Genomic DNA, 17,820 nt, shown 5'->3' on the forward strand with positions numbered 1-17,820 from the left:
TCTAGGCCTGTATTGTTCTTTGATCCTCAGCTTTCTCGCCTACTCAGATAACTAGCACTGTGCTCATATATGATCAGATTCAGATGAAGATGAAGGTTTGACCCATCCACTGGGTTGTTCCTCACAGCGATAATGGATTTGCAATAATCCATCCACCTCCATTGCCATGCCCTAGTGAGCAGTGGTACACATTTTTTAAAGACTTTGTTGTGGAATTAAATCAAGCTAACTGACCTTTATGCCTCAGTCCCCTCAACATTCACTCACTGAATGTGTTAAAGATTGAGTGCATGGTTAGTTCAGTAGTTACAGTATGAGAAGTTCAGTCTGTGACTTTGATCTGCTCGAAACTGCTGAGGTATGGAGTAGAATAGTGATTTCCAGACTTTGGAATGTCAGAGATCAGTGATATTTAGAGGGAAAAAAGTCAGTGATACACACAAATTTGCCAATTTTTACTTTTGCTCGATGCAAACATTAAAAAATCCACAGATGACATTAATATTGAGTCACCATAATTTATGATAGAAAGAACTTTTCTGTACTAAAAAGTTTTAAGGACAGTCTCAGAATTAAAATATTACATTATCTGGTTAGTTTTATGAAAAACTTGACATTTTTGTTTCTTCATTTGAAGAAACATGCTTCAGTGAAAAGCATGTCTTGGACTGACTGCTATCCGTGCATAGCATCTTTATGTCCAAATATTTTAGTGTATTTATACTTCATGGGAAAAAAAAAACTTGTTATAAAGCATGAAGTTGATTTAAGAACCCACCTCATGAGTCACAACAAACAGTTTGAAAAATACTGCTCTATGGTGTTTAGGCAAAAGTGGAATTACTGAGTTTAAGATATATGAACTTTTAATTTCAATATTTCAATTCGGTTCAGTCACTCAGTCCTGGCTGACTCTTTGCGACTCCATGGACTGCAGCACACCAGGCCTCCCTGTCCATCACTAACTCCCGGAGTTTACTCAAACTCATGTCCATTGAGTCGGTGATGCCATAAAACCATCTCATCCTCTGTTGTCCCCTTCTCTTCCCATCTTCAATCTTTCCCAGCATCAGGGTCTTTTCCAATGAGTCAGCTCTTCGCATCAGGTGGCCAAAGTATTGGAGTTTCAGCTTCAACATCAGTCCTTCCAATGAATATTCAGGACTGATCTCCTTTAGGATGGACTGGTTGAATCTCCTTGCAGTCCAAGAGACTCTCAAGAGTCTTCTCCAATACCACAGTTCAAAAGCATCAATTCTTCAGTGCTCAGCTTGCTTTATAGTCCAACTCTCATATTCATACAGTATGAATTTCAATAGAATTGACACTAAGTTGTTCTTCAGTATATTCAAGCTAGTTATTTTTTCACTGATTTCATATGAGAGTATAGTTTTATCCACTCCTTTGTTAACTCTTGATATTTGAGGTCTTAGAACTTCTTGTCAATGCTATAGGTTAAAAAAAAGTGGCATATTGATTTGCTTTTGTGAGTTTTTACAAAAATATATACTCTGGATACTCAGTTTCTTTCATATCTAATCCAAATGCCCCCCCAAAACTGTTTGCATTTTAATCATGTTTAGATATCTGTCTTTACTTAAAATTTAGTTAATATACAGAAAAGTGCACACATATGTGCAGCCTGATATCTTTTCAAAAAGTGTAATCATCATCCAAATCAGAAGCATAAACTTCATCAGCACTCAGAGACCCCCCCATAAACCTCTCCAATTATTACCCACATATCCCTTCCTCAAAGTGAAAGTCATTCAGTTGTGTCTGACTCTTTGACACCTCAGGGACTAGTCCATGTTATTCTCCAGGCTGGAATATTGGAGTGGGTAGCCTTTCCCTTGGAGAAGGCAATGGCACCCCACTCCAGTACTCTTGCCTGGAAACTCCCATGGGTGGAGGAGCCTGGTAGGTTGCAGTCCATGGGCTCGCTAAGAGTTGGACACGACTGAGCAACTTCACTTTCACTTTTCACTTTCATGCATTAGAGAAGGAAATGGCAACCCACTCCAGTGTTCTTGCCTGGAGAATCCCAGGGACGGGGGGTGGGGGCGGGGGGGGGGGCGCCTGGTGGGCTGCCATCTATGGGGTCGCACAGAGTCGGACACGACTGATGCGACTTAGCAGCAGCAGCTTTTCCCTACTCCATGGGATCTTCCCAACTCAGGGATCGAACCCAGTCTCCCACATTGCAGGTAGATTCTTTATCAGCTGAACCACATGGGAAGCCCAAAGAATACTGGAGTGGGTAGCCTATCCCTTCTTCAGTGGATCTTCCTGACCCAGGAATCAAACCAGTGTCTCCTGCATTGCAGGCAGATTCTTTACCAACTGAGCTACCAGGGAAGCCCCCTCTTCCTCAAAGGTAACCACTATTCTGATTTCAGTCACCATAGACTAGCTTTTAACATTTACATAAACGAACTTATGGAGTAAGTTTGAATATATTTTGATGTTTAGCCATTATATATTTTATTTAGTCAGATATGTTTCCTTTATGTCTTTGTAACTTGTTTAAGAAAACCTCTCATCTGAAACTCAAGTTGTCTTTTAAATAGATTTGCAGTTTTAATTTCCACATTTAGTTCCCTAATCCATCTGATCTTTTCCTTGTATGAAGTAGGAATATAATTTTTTTCTTTCTGGAAAGCAAAATGTACCTGAAGTGCCTTGAGCAGTGCACTTCCTCAGTGATTCAAGACATGCCATAGGACTACCTATTCTGTACTGTTACTTTATTTGTATACCCTTGTCAAAAGAACATGCTTTTATTATTTTTAATGTTTTGATAGATGTAGCACAAAGTTCTCTCCTAACACTGTCTTTTAAAAAAAATTCTTGATATTCATACACTTTTCCAGAGTGAATCTTATAGTTAGGCAAGTTCTTTGCGAATTCTTGTTGGGATTTTTGATTGGAATTGCAGACTTCCCAGGTGGCTCAATGGTGAAGAATCTACTTGCCTACACAGGAGACACAGTTTTGATCTCTGGGTCAGGAAGATCCCCTGGAGTAAATGGCAAACCACTCCAATATTCTTTCCTGGAACATTCCATGGACAGAGGAGCCTGGCAGGCTGCAGTCCATGCACACATATATTTATAAATTATTTAGGGAAGAAAAATATTTTTTGAAATGTTGAATCATAACCATGAGTTGGTTTGCTTTTCTAATAACTTTATTCCCAGGCATTTCTTATTGTCTTGTTGTTTCTTTGCTCTGAGTTGCATGTGTTGTCTTTTCTCTGGACGCAGGCATTCCAGTACACTGTGTCTCTCTCGTGTGTGTGCCCACGTTCCCGGATCATGGCCGTGCGCTGTGTCTCTCTCGTCTGTGAGTCCACGTTCCCGGATCACGGCCGCGCTGTGTCTCTCTCGTCTGTGGGCCCACGCGCTTTTCTGGATCATGGCCGCGCGCTGTGTATCTCTCCTGTGTGGGCCTACGTTCCCGGATCATGGCCGCGCGCTGTGTATCTCTCCTGTGTGGGCCCACGTTCCCGGATCATGGCCGTGCGCTGTGTCTCTCTCGTCTGTGAGTCCACGTTCCCGGATCATGGCCGTGCGCTGTGTCTCTCTCGTCTGTGGGCCCACGCGCTTTTCTGGATCATGGCCGCGCGCTGTGTATCTCTCCTGTGTGGGCCCACGTTCCCGGATCACGGCCGCGCGCTGTGTCTCTCTCGTCTGTGAGTCCACGTTCCCGGATCATGGCCGCGCGCTGTGTCTCTCTCGTGTGTGGGCCCGCGTTCCCGGATCATGGCCGCGCGCTGTGTCTCTCTCGTCTGTGAGTCCGCGTTCCCGAATCATGGCCGCGCGCTGTGTCTCTCTCGTCTGTGAGTCCGCGTTCCCGAATCACGGCCGCGCGCTGTGTCTCTCTCGTGTGTGGGCCTACATTCCCGGATCACAGCCGTGTGCTGTGTCTCTCTCGTGTGTGAGTCCACGTTCCCGGATCACGGCCGCGCACTGTGTCTCTCTCGTGTGTGGGCCCGCGTTCCCGGATCACGGCCGCGCGCTGTGTCTCTCTCGTCTCTGAGTCCACGTTCCCGGATCATGGCCCTTCCTCTGAGCCCCTCATGTACATGCTCTGTGTGGACATGTCCCCTTGCAGCCTCGCGGAGGCGCTGTCACTGTCCCTGAGCAAGTGCTCATGTTTGTGTTTTCTCTCTGGTTGTTTTGGATTTAAGTATTGTAACTAGGCAACCATATGACACAGATCCAAGATTCTGGAATTCCATGGGAAGCTATTTCCAACCGTGGCTTGGGTGGACAATTTGCTTACCAGGTCCTATATTCTCACAGGAAGCCCAACTTTGGGCCTCGGCATAGTTTAGAATTACATCACTTTGGTTTTCCACCACAGGGATGAGATGGGTGAACTGTTAACACTCCTCCTCATGTTGGTGTTGAAATACAGACCCCATCGTTCTGTTTACTCCCAGGATCTGCCAGGATCTCCCAGGATACCACGAGTTGCCAGAACTCAGCCCAAAATGACTACATTTCTGACACATGGGTATTTTTCATTATTCCTTTCATCCAGCTTATTTATATAAAAATAAATATAGTTTATATCTTTTATTTAGTATTTTATTATTGGAATGGAAGAGAGGACTTAAATCCTTAAGTGTACTTAATATGTCATCTTGACTTAAAAATATGTATGGCTGATTATGTTGAGGTTTGACAGAAAACAACAAATTTCTGTAAAGCAGTTATCCTTCAATAAAAAAATAAATTAAAAATAAATAAATAAAAATTTCCTGACCGCCCTCTCCCCCCCAAAAAAATCTCCACAGTGTTCCCCTCATACAGACATGGAAAGAAATTACTTACAGGATTTTTACATAAGAACACATTGTGTTTCTTACTGTAAATCTTGTAACCGAAAGTTTTTTCTCTGTATAGGTAGATTATGGCCCAATTTGCCTCTCATTTCTAACACCTATAGATACAATGTCTTGGATGTCCCTGCAGTTAGTGAAAATATTCCTTTTTTTCTTTTGTCTCTCTTGACTATTAATCTTTTTTGAAGTGACTCTCTCAACTATTAATTTTATATTTCTTCATTATATAAATTTTTTGGTAGAATGAAGTGGCATATAAATAAAATGTTCATAATTATTATTTTATTAGCATGTCTATCAATAATAACAGATTATGACCTGAAGAAATATAAAAATGGTATTCCTCTTTGAATATGTAGAGTGGGATAGCTTTTTGACTGTAGCTGCTGCTTAAAAAGTGCTGATTGAGTGAAGAATTGAGCATGGGGAGTGTGACTCTCTCCCTAACCCTTTACTTATTCTTCCCTGTTTCATCTATATGTCAAGTAGGCCGAGGGTAAGTGTTATTGTAGAGGATAACATCACGTGGAGCTACATTTTCCTTACTAGAGCAAACAAAAAATCCAGACTCACTGTCAATTTCATTTAGCCTTCTTCCTCATGTATCTCCATTAGAAACCTGATTTGTTTTTTGTCACTTATTATAAAACATTTCTCAAAAAATTATTACATGCTCAAACACTACTGTGGGCCTCACAAAATGAACAGACATAGTCCTTGTCTCAAGGACCTTTTGGGTTAGTGGCGGGAGAACGCTTGTTGGCAGGTAGTTTAAGCTCCATTGGGCAGCTGTGTAGGCAGAAGTGGTCCCCTGAGAAGCCTGAAAGCACAGAGATGGAAGGGGCAGGGGGAGAAGGAGTGGTGCTCAAGTCCCTGTGTAGGAAACGGTCAACCTGGGGCAGGTGAGAGTTCAAGGGGATTGGGTCTTTGGGCTAGAAACTGACAGGTCCATGAGCAGAGTTCAGAGTTGCAAGGACAAGAGTTGAAAGACTGCATTTGTCAATAAATGAATAGTTATTTTGACAAATTCTAAAAGATGATAGTAGCGTGTTGGAGGTCAACAAGATGCCACAGGACATGCAAGGTAGAGACTAGAGTAAATTCTTTGGAACAGTAACGCAGGTACTACTGTCTTTGGTCTGGATCTGTCTCTCTGTCTGTTACACAGTTATGGACTGAATTGTGTCCCTGAAAAAATCATCTGTTGAAGCTGTAAACCCTCAGTGTGACTGTATTTGGAGATAGGGCCTTTAAGGAGGTGGTTAAGATTGAGACCATCAAGGTGGGGCTCTTATTCAACAGGACTGATATCCTTGTAAGAATAGAGACGCAGGAATGTGCACACAGAGGATAGTTCATGTGAGGGTGCGAAGAGAAGGTGGTTACCCGGAAGCCAAAGAGAAAGACATGAAACTATCCTGTTAACACCTTGATCTTGGGCTTCCAAATTCCAGAATTGTGAGAAAAGAAATTTCTGTTGTTTAAATGACTTGTCTATGACGTTTTGTTATGGCAATCCTAGCAGACTAGTATATATATGCTGTCTGCCTTTTTCTTCTTAAAATAATCTGCTTCTGACGGTAGGTTAGTCCTTAATATCATCTGCAACATCTTGCACTTAGTCTTTTGCATTGGTTACCAACAATCATCAAAATGTATTTTTCAAGAAGTTATTTAACATCCTATTCCTGTCCTCCCTTTGCTCCTACCAGACGGCGTGTACAGTATGGTCTGAGAGCAGGGTCCCACACAGTCTGGGGACCCAGCTTCTTACTCTGTGCAAGCACTGGAGACATTTAACTGCTTAGATCTCCCTATCCTCACTGTAACATGGAAAGAACCTGTCGCTTTCCATTTCACATATTTATTATTTCTTACTTTGCATTTCTATTCTCTACCTTTCTTTGTCCTTCTATTTTTTCCTCCTTTTTATTTTCTAAATATATCTTTGTGAGCAAAGGAAAAAGTGGTATTCTCCAATCTAACAATGGATACTTTCAAGTGTAGAGAAATCGTCATTTGTTAGTGGAAGTCATTTAAATGACATGAAAATACATCTATTTGGGACTCTAAAAAATGCCATTCTTTGACAGTTTTGGGAAGTCAGAAAAAAAAATCAAATAAAATATATCCCTGCTTAAAGCTTTGATAACATTGCCAGCTTCTGCCAAATCAATACACAATGAAACATACACACAATGAAACAATTCCTTTCCCCATTAACATAATTATTTTGTATTAATAGGTTATTAATAATGAATTAGGCACTGTCTAGAAGTGTCTTTTTTTTTTTTCTAACCCTAACCAGTAATGTTTCCCTGTAACTTTAATTTATTATTTCTAGCTCTTTCTCTAGATCTGGGCATAAAATATGAAATCCAGCTTCTACCTGACACTTCTTCTAATGTCTGAAGATGATTGTGTGATATACCAAATGTGCCATCACAGATCCTGTGTTTTTCCATCTTGGCTAGAATGTCATGAGAGAGTTAATCATGTGCCTGGCTAAAAGTTAGATATCCATTCACTTTAATTAAATTCACATCAGTGAGATGTGTAGGGCCCCAGAGAATAATGTCCGAATTCCTTAGCTGGCATATACCTCACTCTCCTGCCCTAATCCATCTTGCACTTGCTGGTGCTTCCATTAATACTTGTGCTCCTACTTCAAGGACATGAGGCTAGGACTTCCCACCCCGTAGAGTAGTTATTTAAAAAATATTTCCCCTAAACATGCCATGTATTTCCACATCCGTGTGCCTTTGCATATGTTGGTCTTTCTACCTGGACTATCCTTCTCCTTTTTTGCCATTATTTTTCACAACACAACTCAAATTTTTTGAAAATATACCTCAATTCTCTGAGGAAGAGTTTATTTCTCTCAGCTCCCAGATCTTGACACTTAGTTCCCGTCCTCCTCCTTTCCACTTTTAATGTGACTTAGTATCTGAAATTTTGAAGGCAGGAACCATCTCTTCTTTAATCTGTTTTCCTCGTTTGTTGAGTTGACCCTCGGTAAATACTGTTTGGACATATGTTGCCTAGAGAATGAGAGCAGGCTCAGACAAAGCTTAAAAACCAGACATTTTTAGAAGACAGCTAGTCTGATAGAAAGAAAAAAAAGACAACAGTGGAAGAAGTTGCCAGTAATGCAGGAGAAAATGTTTGGGAACATAACTAACAGTCTCAGATGATTATGTGCCCATGCACAGAGCGTTCAAAAGGAAGTCCATTGACTCAATCCAAAGGTGTATGGTAGCCATAACTATGTCTACTGCCAAGTGGCCTCCCTGCACACCAACGCCTGCTTGCTCATTACCCCTCTGGGAAACACAAGCTTGACAAGGCTTGGAGCTATGCTGCCCTGAATCACTCACCCCCATGGTGGGAAGTCTTTGCCTCCCGTCCCTAAGTATTAGCACATGTGCGTGTATTATGATAGCCCAACTTGTACCTCACCGTAGCTGGAATTCTGCTAATCATTATGTATCAAATATATTATTGATAGCTCTCGTCTTCAACTTCTCTTCATGCTGATTTTCTCTTGTTTCATCATGATTCCTGTCTTGCTTCTCTCACCCAATTTTCTCTCTTCCCTTTTATCTGCCTTCCCCTCTTTAAATTCACCTCAATCAACAGCCTGACTGTAAAATTGAGGTGCTACTTGGCACTTCAGGGCTCTGAGAATGTGTCAATAGCTGACACATATAAACTTCTTCCCTTACTTCTTGCCCTTCCCTCGCTACCTCCGTGTCTCATTTACCTACTCAGGTTATAGGAATATCCGTGAGGAGGAGCATTTCCCTTACCATAGACAACTGAATAAAGGAAAACACAATAACCTAGACTTTTGTAAAGCAATATCTGTGCTCCAGAATAAAATCAAAGGCCTTGGGAAGATAAAAAGCTGATTTACTTCCGTCAAAGAGTTTGATCAAAACTGGACAATCCAGAGGTACCTAGACAGTGAGCCTCATCTCCAGAGTAGCCAGAAGCACACAAAAGTCCTTCCTTCTCTCAGCATATTCTCACAGCTGCCTGTCTGGTTGGCCTTATGTATAGGTGGCAGAAACTGCACTGTGATGACTTGGTATCCCAGACTGAAAGAGTATGACTTCTCTCTTCATTCAAGAAAAACCACCAGGGTTCTGTTTTGCAGTGTGATTTATCTGTGAATGGAAGGAATAGAAAGCTGTATTCAGCAGGTAGCAAATGAACTCTAGAACTTGGTACACATGATCCAGATGCATGGATCCTTAGAGAGAGTGTGCCTGGAGTGGAGGTGTCAGGAAAGAGAACAGGATATAGTGGTTGCAAGGAGGAACTTAAGGTAGAAAGAGATGGGGAGATATCCTTCAGCACTTTTGTACCTCAGCCTGACCTTGGGATAGAGTTAGACCATTGTCTACCATTTAAATTATTGCCCAGAAACATGTCCCACAAATATAGATGTGAGCCATTATAATACAAATCCAGAATATCTGAAATGAAACCAAGACAACTAGACAGGATTTAAAAGTTTTTGAGATTTCAAGTGCTAGTAAGGTTGAGGAACAAGGAGAATGGGGATGTTCTTACATTATTGAAGAGAATGTAAATTGGTACATTACTTTGTGAGGCATCTGGCAGTATTTGGTAAAATTGAATATTTATGTAGTCTTCAATCCAAACATGTCACTGCTGAGCTTCTACCTTAAAGTAGGGGTTGGCAAACTTTTACTGTAAAAGATCAGATAAATACTTTCAGTTTTACATGTTATATTTTATCTGTCACAGCTACTCAGCTCTGCAACTGTAGTGTGAAAGCAACCATTCATTGTTGTTGCTCAGTTGCTAAGTCATGTCCAGCTCTTTGCGACTCCATGGACTATAGCACATCAGGTTTCCCTGTCCTTCACTATTTCCCAGAGCTTGCTCAAACTCATATCTATTGAGTCAGTGATGCCATTCAACCATCTCATCCTCTGTCGTCCGCTTCTCCTCCTGCCTTCAATCTTTCCCAGCAACAGGGTCTTTTCCAGTGAGTTGGCTCTTCAAACCAGGTGGTCAAAGTTTTGGAGTTTCAGCTTTAGCATCAGTCCTTCCAGTGAATATTCAGGACTGATCTCTTTTAGGATGGACTGGTTGGATCTCCTTGTTGTCCAAGGGACTCTCAAGAGTCTTCAGAACCACAATTTGAAAGCGTCAGCTCTTCTGTGCTCAGCCTTCTTTATGGTCCAACTCTCACATTCATACATGACCACTGGAAAAACCATAGCCTTGACTAGATGGACCTTTGTTGGCAAAGTGATGTCTCTGCTTTTTAATATGCTGTCTAGGTTTGTCATAGCTTTTCTCCCAAGGAGCAAGTGTGTTTTAATTTCATGGCTGCAGTCACAGTCTGCAGTGATTTTGGAGCCCAAGAAATTAAATCTGTCACTGTTTCCATTGTTTCCCAATCTGTTTGCCATGAAATGGTGGGACCAGATGCCATGATGTTAGTTTTTTGAGTGTTGAATTTTTTCACACTCCTCTTTCACCTTCATCAAGAAGCTCTTTTGTTTCTTGATGCCATAAGGGTGGTGTTATCTGGATATCTGAGGTTGTTGATATTTCTCCTGGCAGTCTTGATTCCAGCTTGTGATTCATCTAGCTCACATTTGACGTGAGGTACTATGCATATAAATTAAATAAGCAAGGGGACAATTTACAACCTTGACCTACTCCTTTCCCAATTTGGAACCAGCCTGTTGTTGCATGTCTGGTTCTAACTGTTGCTGATAAGGTGGTCTGGTATTCCCATCTCTTTAAGAATTTACCACAGTTTTTTGTGATCTACACAGCCAAAGGCTTTGGCTTAGTCAATAAAGCAGAAATAGATATTTTTCTGGAACTCTCTTGCTTTATCTATGATCCATCAGATGTTGGCAGTTTGATCTCTGGTTCCTCTGTCTTTTCTAAATCCAGCTTATACATCTGGAAGTTCTTGGTTCATATAGTGTTGAAGCTTAGCTTGAAGGTTTTTTGAGTGTTATCTTGCTATCATGTGAAATGAGCACAGTTGTACAGTAGTTTGAACATTCTTTTGCATTGCTTTTCTTTGGGATTGGAATGAAAACTGACCTTTTCCAGTCTTGGGGCCACTGCTGAGTTTTCCAAATTTGTTGACATACTGAGTGCAGCACTTTAACAGCATCATCTCTTAGGATTTGAAATAGCTCAACTGGAATTCCACCACCTCCACTAACTTTGTTCTTAGTAATGCTTCCTAAGGCCCACTTGACTTCACACTCCAGGACATCTGGCTCTAAGTGAGTGACCACACTGTCGTGATTATCCAGGTCATGAAGATCTTTTTTGTATAGTTCTTCTGTGTATTCTTGCCACCTCTTCTTAATCTCTTCTGTTTCTGTTAGGTCCTTGCTGTTTTCTGTCGTTTATTGTGTCCATCTTTGCATGAAATGTTCCCTTGGTAACTCCAGTTTCCTTGAAGAGATCTCTAGTCTTTCCCATTCTATTGTTTTCCTGTTTCCTTGCATTGTTCACTTAAGAAGCCTTTCTTATCTCTTCTTGCTATTTTCTGAAACTCAGCATTCACTTGGAAATATTTCCCTTCCTCTCTTGCCTTTTGCCTCTCTTCTTTCCTCAGCTATCTGTAAGGCCTCTTCAGACAACCACTTTGCCTTCTTGTGTTTCTTTTCTTTGGGATGGTTTTGGTTACTGCCTCCTGTACAGTGTTATGATCCTCTGTCTATAGCTCTTAAGGCACTCTACCAGATCTAATCCCTTAAATCTATTTGTCACCTCATCTAAGAGATTTGATTTAAGCCAAACCTGAATGATCTAGTGATTTTCTCTACTTTCTTCAATTTGAGCCAGAATTTTGCAATAAGGAGCTTCATGATCTGAGCCATAGTCAGCTCCAGGTCTGGTTTCTTTTCTTTTTTTTTTTTTGCCGACTGTATAGAGTTTCCCCACCTTTGGTTGCAAGGAATATAATCGATCTGATTTTGGTGTTGACTCTGGTGGTATCCATGTGTAGAGTCATCTCTTGTGTTGAAGGCAACCATAGACAAAATATAAACAGATGAATATGGCTGTCTTCCATTAAACTTTATTTACAAATGCAGATGACAGGCCAGATTTGGCCCAAAGACATAGTTTGCTGACTCCTGACCTAAAGAATCATTTAATTATATACACACAAGATAAATACATAAGAACACATAAGAATGTTCATAACTTCATTGTTGGCAATAGAGCAAATTAGAAATAAACTAAATGTCCATCACTAGAAAAATGGGTAAATGGGTTGTATATATGTGCAATGAAATAACTGTATCAGACAATGAATAAATACAAGCACTCTGTATATTTTTTATTTTAAAAATATTTATTTATTTGGCTGTAGTTGGTTTTGGTTGCAGCACTTAGGCTTAGTTGCTCAGCAACATGTGGTATCTTATTTCCCTGATCACAGATCGGACCTGAGGCTCCTGCATTGGAAGGTGAATCCTTAACCTCCGGACCAGTACTCTATATCATCATGGATAAATCTCACAATGTTTAATCAAGAAGTATGCAGACAAAGTGATATAATTTATTTGAGTTTTACAAAATAATTGCACAGATTGTTTTAAGATATGTATATGTATAATAAAAGTATAAAAAGATTTATGAGAAAGACAAGCACCAAATTTAGAATAATGATAACCTATGGTAGGGGTAAGTTTAGAGCTATCAAGGAAGGGCACACAAGGTACTTAAACCGAAGTTTAATGCTCATGGAGGATCTACAAATGGTGTGTAAATGAGTGCTCATTATATCATATCCTAGACCTTTTTCTTTGTCTCAAATATTTTGTAATTTAAAAAATTTTTCTAAAGTTTTAAATTTTGAATGCCTTTGTGTTAGACTGCAGGTTTAGACCCCTTGTTGATAGACAGTTGCAATTACTTGAATCTTAATGTCTCATTCAGTGGTGCAACCTACATGCTCCATCCATGGAGCCTGTTTGACAGCACTTTTATTTTATTTTATAAATAAAAAATATTTTTACTTTGATAACTGACTGAAGATGTGTGAACTCCATGTAATTCAACCACAAGGTTGTTTGCTGTACAGTCCTGTGCAAATATAAAAAAAAATTTTTTTTTTTGCTATAAGGCTTTGACCCTACAGTTTTCACAGCAATGTAACTACCATCCAGCATGTACCATATTTTGCAAGCCTTCAAGTTCAACAATCCAAATTGTTGATTCATATTATGTCCAAATGCAGCATCCTTGAGGAGTATAGTAGGTCAGTTAGTCATCAAGAGACATACAAACATCTCCTGATTCATCCCGTCGAGATGCATCATTCTGATCTTCTCCATCATCAACCAGCTCTTCATCAGCTTCTCCTCCACCATTGCCCTCATACTCTTCATCCCGAGGGAAATCTGTATCCTGTCCCTGATCTACACATTCGACAGCACTTTTAATATGATAACACTTGTGTTGGACAATGAAAATGCTTTCACTAGCCTTGGTCTTCCAGCAGCAGTTTTATTTGTAATTAGAATAAGTTGCTATGGCTAATTGCTGGTTGAGGGGAGAAAGTGCTGTCAAGATTCCGTTTTGTGTTTTCATGTGTCTATCTTTATGTACTTTACCATTACTTCAGTTTTCTAGCCCAAAGTCTATGGCTTATTTGTTGTTATCTGCATTTCCTCTTTGGACATTCTAGTAAGAGATCCACCAACAATCTTTGTCCCTTATTTCACATTTTAGATGGGTGAGTTTTGGTCACCAAGTCTCAAGTTAGGTGACTTTCTAGTTCTCCAGAGAGGATGAGAAAAATTGGAAATGCCTTCTACATAGGGAATTGATTAAGTTCAGATTTTTCCCACACTGGAAAGAAGCTGATTTGGATTCACAGTCATGATATGAGTCAGCTGCAGCTGGGAACATGTTGTCCACTTACAGTGAGCTGTTCCATGCTTGGGAAAGGTGACGGACTGACCGAGCAGGAGAGAGAAGTGCTGGATTTTAGTGTTCAGGAATTGTTTCCATGAAGACATTCCTTGGACCGCCATTCACTTTTGCATGGCCCTTAGTCACAGCTGTCTGGGAAGGATTCTTGTTTTTGTCTCTGGGCATATATGACAAATAGTCTTTGAACTTGATAGCATTGAAATAGTCAGGACAGATTCCAGCCTACTGATTGTTGACATAGAAGTGAATACCATCAGAGCATCTCTCTCTCATATGTATCCTATAAGGGGAGGGCTGAGTTACAGTGAAAACTGGAAGTATATAGTTTGTATGGTTGTTGTTTCAAAATAGTGAGAATTCATTTCAGTGTGTTTTGGCAAGCCCTTATCCAGCACACTGTCTTCCACTTTCTCTGCAGCTGCTCACTGCCATACATTTCTGATCCAAAATACAAAGTGGTCCAAAAAGTGTAGAACACAGTGAGCTGATCTTTCCACCAGGGAAATAGCACTACAGGAAATATTAAATTGTTAGAATAAGACTTTTGTGGGAAACTAAACATTTCTGGATTTATAGAGATGATTGGTTCCCTACCTCTCTCAACAGCAGTTTATCTTCATTATTTAAAATTTGGGACCAACAAATGTGTTTTCCAACAAATATAACTGACATCTAATACATTTAATGTGGCTCATGAAAATTGAAGTGGCAGCAAATATTGAGTTAGAAATTTTTAGAAATGTGAATGAGGGCTGCATGTATGGAGTATAGCATGTGAACTTAAACTGGTAATAAATGAAGGAGCAAAGTCTAGGAACATCTCAGCAACTCATAAGAAGACATGTTTGTAAGACATCAATAAGAAATATGTTTACTTCAAACATTACATGAATACTAAAATTTACACAATAACTAAAATATGTTATCAAAATATTCCTTGTCAAGATGCCTTTCTTTAAGGTATGTACAAAAATAATTTAAAATTACCACATCAACACTCTCTTCCAAAGAGTGGTCACCTCTTAGAAGAAGGAAGAGTACAGTGTATTGGTTAAGAGTGTAATGTTTGGCGCTAGGGTCCAACCTCACTATATAAAATCCCTGAGTAGTTTCTCTCTGAGATTTAATTTTTGAATCTGTAAAGAAAGTAATTGCCTCATAGATTTGTTGTGAGGATTTAATAAGATAATATAAAGCAGTTACAGTAACACCCAATCTGTACTCAATAAGTGATATCTATCATAACTACATTATATAATTGATATGCAAATGATAAAACTAAAACTGTTTTTCAAAGCTGATAAATATCTCTCTATAATGTAGTTCAATATTCCCCATCATTTATCATGTCACATTGCTTTTTAATTTTATAAAGGTAGACAATTTACTTCGGCTCTTGATTGAAAGAACACAGAATCTGAATTAATGAGATCTGGATTTAAAAGGTATTTAAAAAAAAAAAATAAGTTTGGTATTTAGAATCGCCAAAGATAGTATTTTAATTAATTTTAAGGGAGAATTTTAAAGTAACCAATGTGTACAAACAACTGTAAACTATTGTGGAGGAGGGAATAAAAAAAATAGGGACTTCCATAGTTATACATTATTTCTTTGAATTTATACCTTTTTAAATGCCCAAGAGAAATTTGTTGAGAAATTTAAAATGTAAATTGTGTTTCCACATCTTACTAATCATCACTACCCCGGGAGAGTTAAAGTTCATCGTGTTGTAGGGGAAAAATTGGATTAATAGTAAAGAGACTGGGATTTTCTTATTTTTCTTAGAAGAAATTTTATATGTTTCTTGGTTGGTTGGTTTTGGTTTTGATCTCTCAGTTGGTGACTATAAAACTCTAGAAGTAGACTGGAAGAGAAGCAGAGATAACTTTGGAGGAAGTTGGGGCTGCTCTTGGCACGGAGTCAGTGGGAATTTATTTTTCAGTTGGGGAGGAGAGTCAGGAGGATATGCAGTGTCCTCTAAACAGATGTCAGCCCCTTAGCAAAAATGGGTTCTCTACAGTCAGTACTGAGACACCACCCTCCTTCTTCACATGTGACTCTGCTGGAAAGAATGAGAGTAGGAAGGGAGGAAATGACTGATTCCATGGGACAGCCAAGACGTTTTTAGGGGACTGTGGCCTGAGAAACAAAGCATTATGTGTAAAATGAAAAGCTAGATATTTCATGGTTGTCTTATTTGGATCAAATTAGACAGTATGAAAGTGCTTTAAAATCAAAAGCTCCATGTATGAATATGAAGAACTTCAGTGTAATACCCACACAGTACTCTACCAACTTTTGCCTTTGGTCATCTTGGCAGTACTCTGTCAAGGTTCATCTGGGGATCTTGTTTTTTGGGAGCAGCTGGTGGCATAAATTCTATGCCCATTTTGTTGTGAAAGAAAGTGAAGCACAAATAAAATTGAATTAGCTTGACAAAAATTTCACCAATAGCTGATTAACAGAATTGACACTTTCAGGTTAGTAGATTACTCTGCTCATGGCTCTTTCAAATTTAGTTTGTCTCACATAAATGTTTATTATGCCATATAAAACTCTCTTTTGAGAGTCTCCTCTGCCCCAGCCTCAAACATTTGGTTTAGTGGGGTTCAAACGAAGCCTAATCCCAGGGATGAGGGTGTGTCCCACATCTGCTATGCACGTGCCACTGGTCTTTGGTCACAGTGATTGGCTCAGAATTGGACACAAGGTACAAGGTGAGCCAGTCAGAGTTAATGACAGAAATTTGGTGATGCTATCTAAATGAGTTGGCTAAACTGGTTCAGGTCTTTTCTTTCTTTCTTTTTTTTTTTAGAGACTTTGGCATAGAATAAAGCAGATATTGAGGAAAACAGGGCTGTGAAATAGAGACACAGTGTCCTAATGATATCATGTAAAACCCTGGATCCAACTATCCTGAAGCCAGATTCAGACTTCACATTCCTAGTTATATGTGTCAATGATTTTATTTCTGTGATTAATTTATTTTGAGATTGGTGTCTGTCATTTCCAACAAGTATATCCTTATTTTAAATTTTTTTAAATTTTCCTCTGTTCCATTTCTTCTTTCCTTTTTCATTTTCCTTCCCTCTCCTTTTCTTTTCTTTTTTTTTCCCTTTTGCCCTTAGTTTAAAGGTCTTCAGTAAGAAACTAAATACAATCAGATCATACAAGGACTTGAAAATTAGGATAACAGTGTTGGACTTTGTCATTTATACCCTAAAGTTTTTTAATTTTGGAAATAGCGTGATAGGGATGATCCCTCTGGTAGAAGTGCATGGTAGACATTGAAGAATGAAGAGAATGCATTTATGAACAGAAATTAGGGTGTTGTTCAAACTTACAGGGAAGAGTTCTGGTTGGCCTTTGATCATTAATCTATTAGAATAGAGATATAGGGATAGATGTACATAATAATAAAAATATTTAAAGCCAACATTAGTAGAAATGGTTAACTAATGAAATAAGGGAGATAAAGGAGAGGTGAAGGTGATTCTGAGGTTTTGAGTATATGGAACTGGGATTTTGATTGAAGAAAGGATTGTTATCAATTGAGAAATTGGAGAGTAAGCCAATTGAAGGCTGCAGGAGATTTTATGTTGAGTTTTATTCTTGCTGAATATGAGTAGGAAGTCATCCTAATCAAAGTATCTTTGATACCATGGGCCAGAACTGAGTGAAGGAAAGTAATCAGGTGAGGACAGATGTCTAAGACGTTAGCTGTGGGAACAAATACAACCACAAGGAAAAAGGAGGAGGGATGAGAAAATAGGAGAGAGGTGTCAAAGCTGTAAAGGTAGGAAGAAACCTAAGAGTTCTGTTGCTAAACCAAGGAAGATGCAAATTTTAAGATAGAAAAATTCATGGTATCAAATATTTCAGAAATGAAAGAGACTGCTATCTAGGCAATCTCCATTAACTAGGCATGTTGGTTTCTCATCCAACCTGTTTATTAAGATTTAGATAACTTCATAAATTAAATTTTAATAATACCTCATCAATAACAAATG

General features: G+C 39.3%; 1 long non-coding RNA gene across 1 annotated transcript in view; it reads left to right on the forward strand.

Moving 5' to 3' along the window:
• The window catches only part of LOC136171658 (uncharacterized), a 187,184-nt gene extending 183,796 nt beyond the window's left edge, over positions 1-3,388 (forward strand). The window contains exon 3 of the long non-coding RNA XR_010663900.1: positions 3,267-3,388. This is a non-coding gene — a long non-coding RNA (uncharacterized lncRNA). The remainder of the gene's footprint in view (positions 1-3,266) is intronic.
• Positions 3,389-17,820: the final 14,432 nt, after the last annotated feature.

The sequence above is a fragment of the Muntiacus reevesi genome, chromosome 7 (genome assembly GCF_963930625.1).
Source record: "Muntiacus reevesi chromosome 7, mMunRee1.1, whole genome shotgun sequence".
In the NCBI taxonomy this organism is placed as follows: domain Eukaryota; kingdom Metazoa; phylum Chordata; class Mammalia; order Artiodactyla; family Cervidae; genus Muntiacus; species Muntiacus reevesi.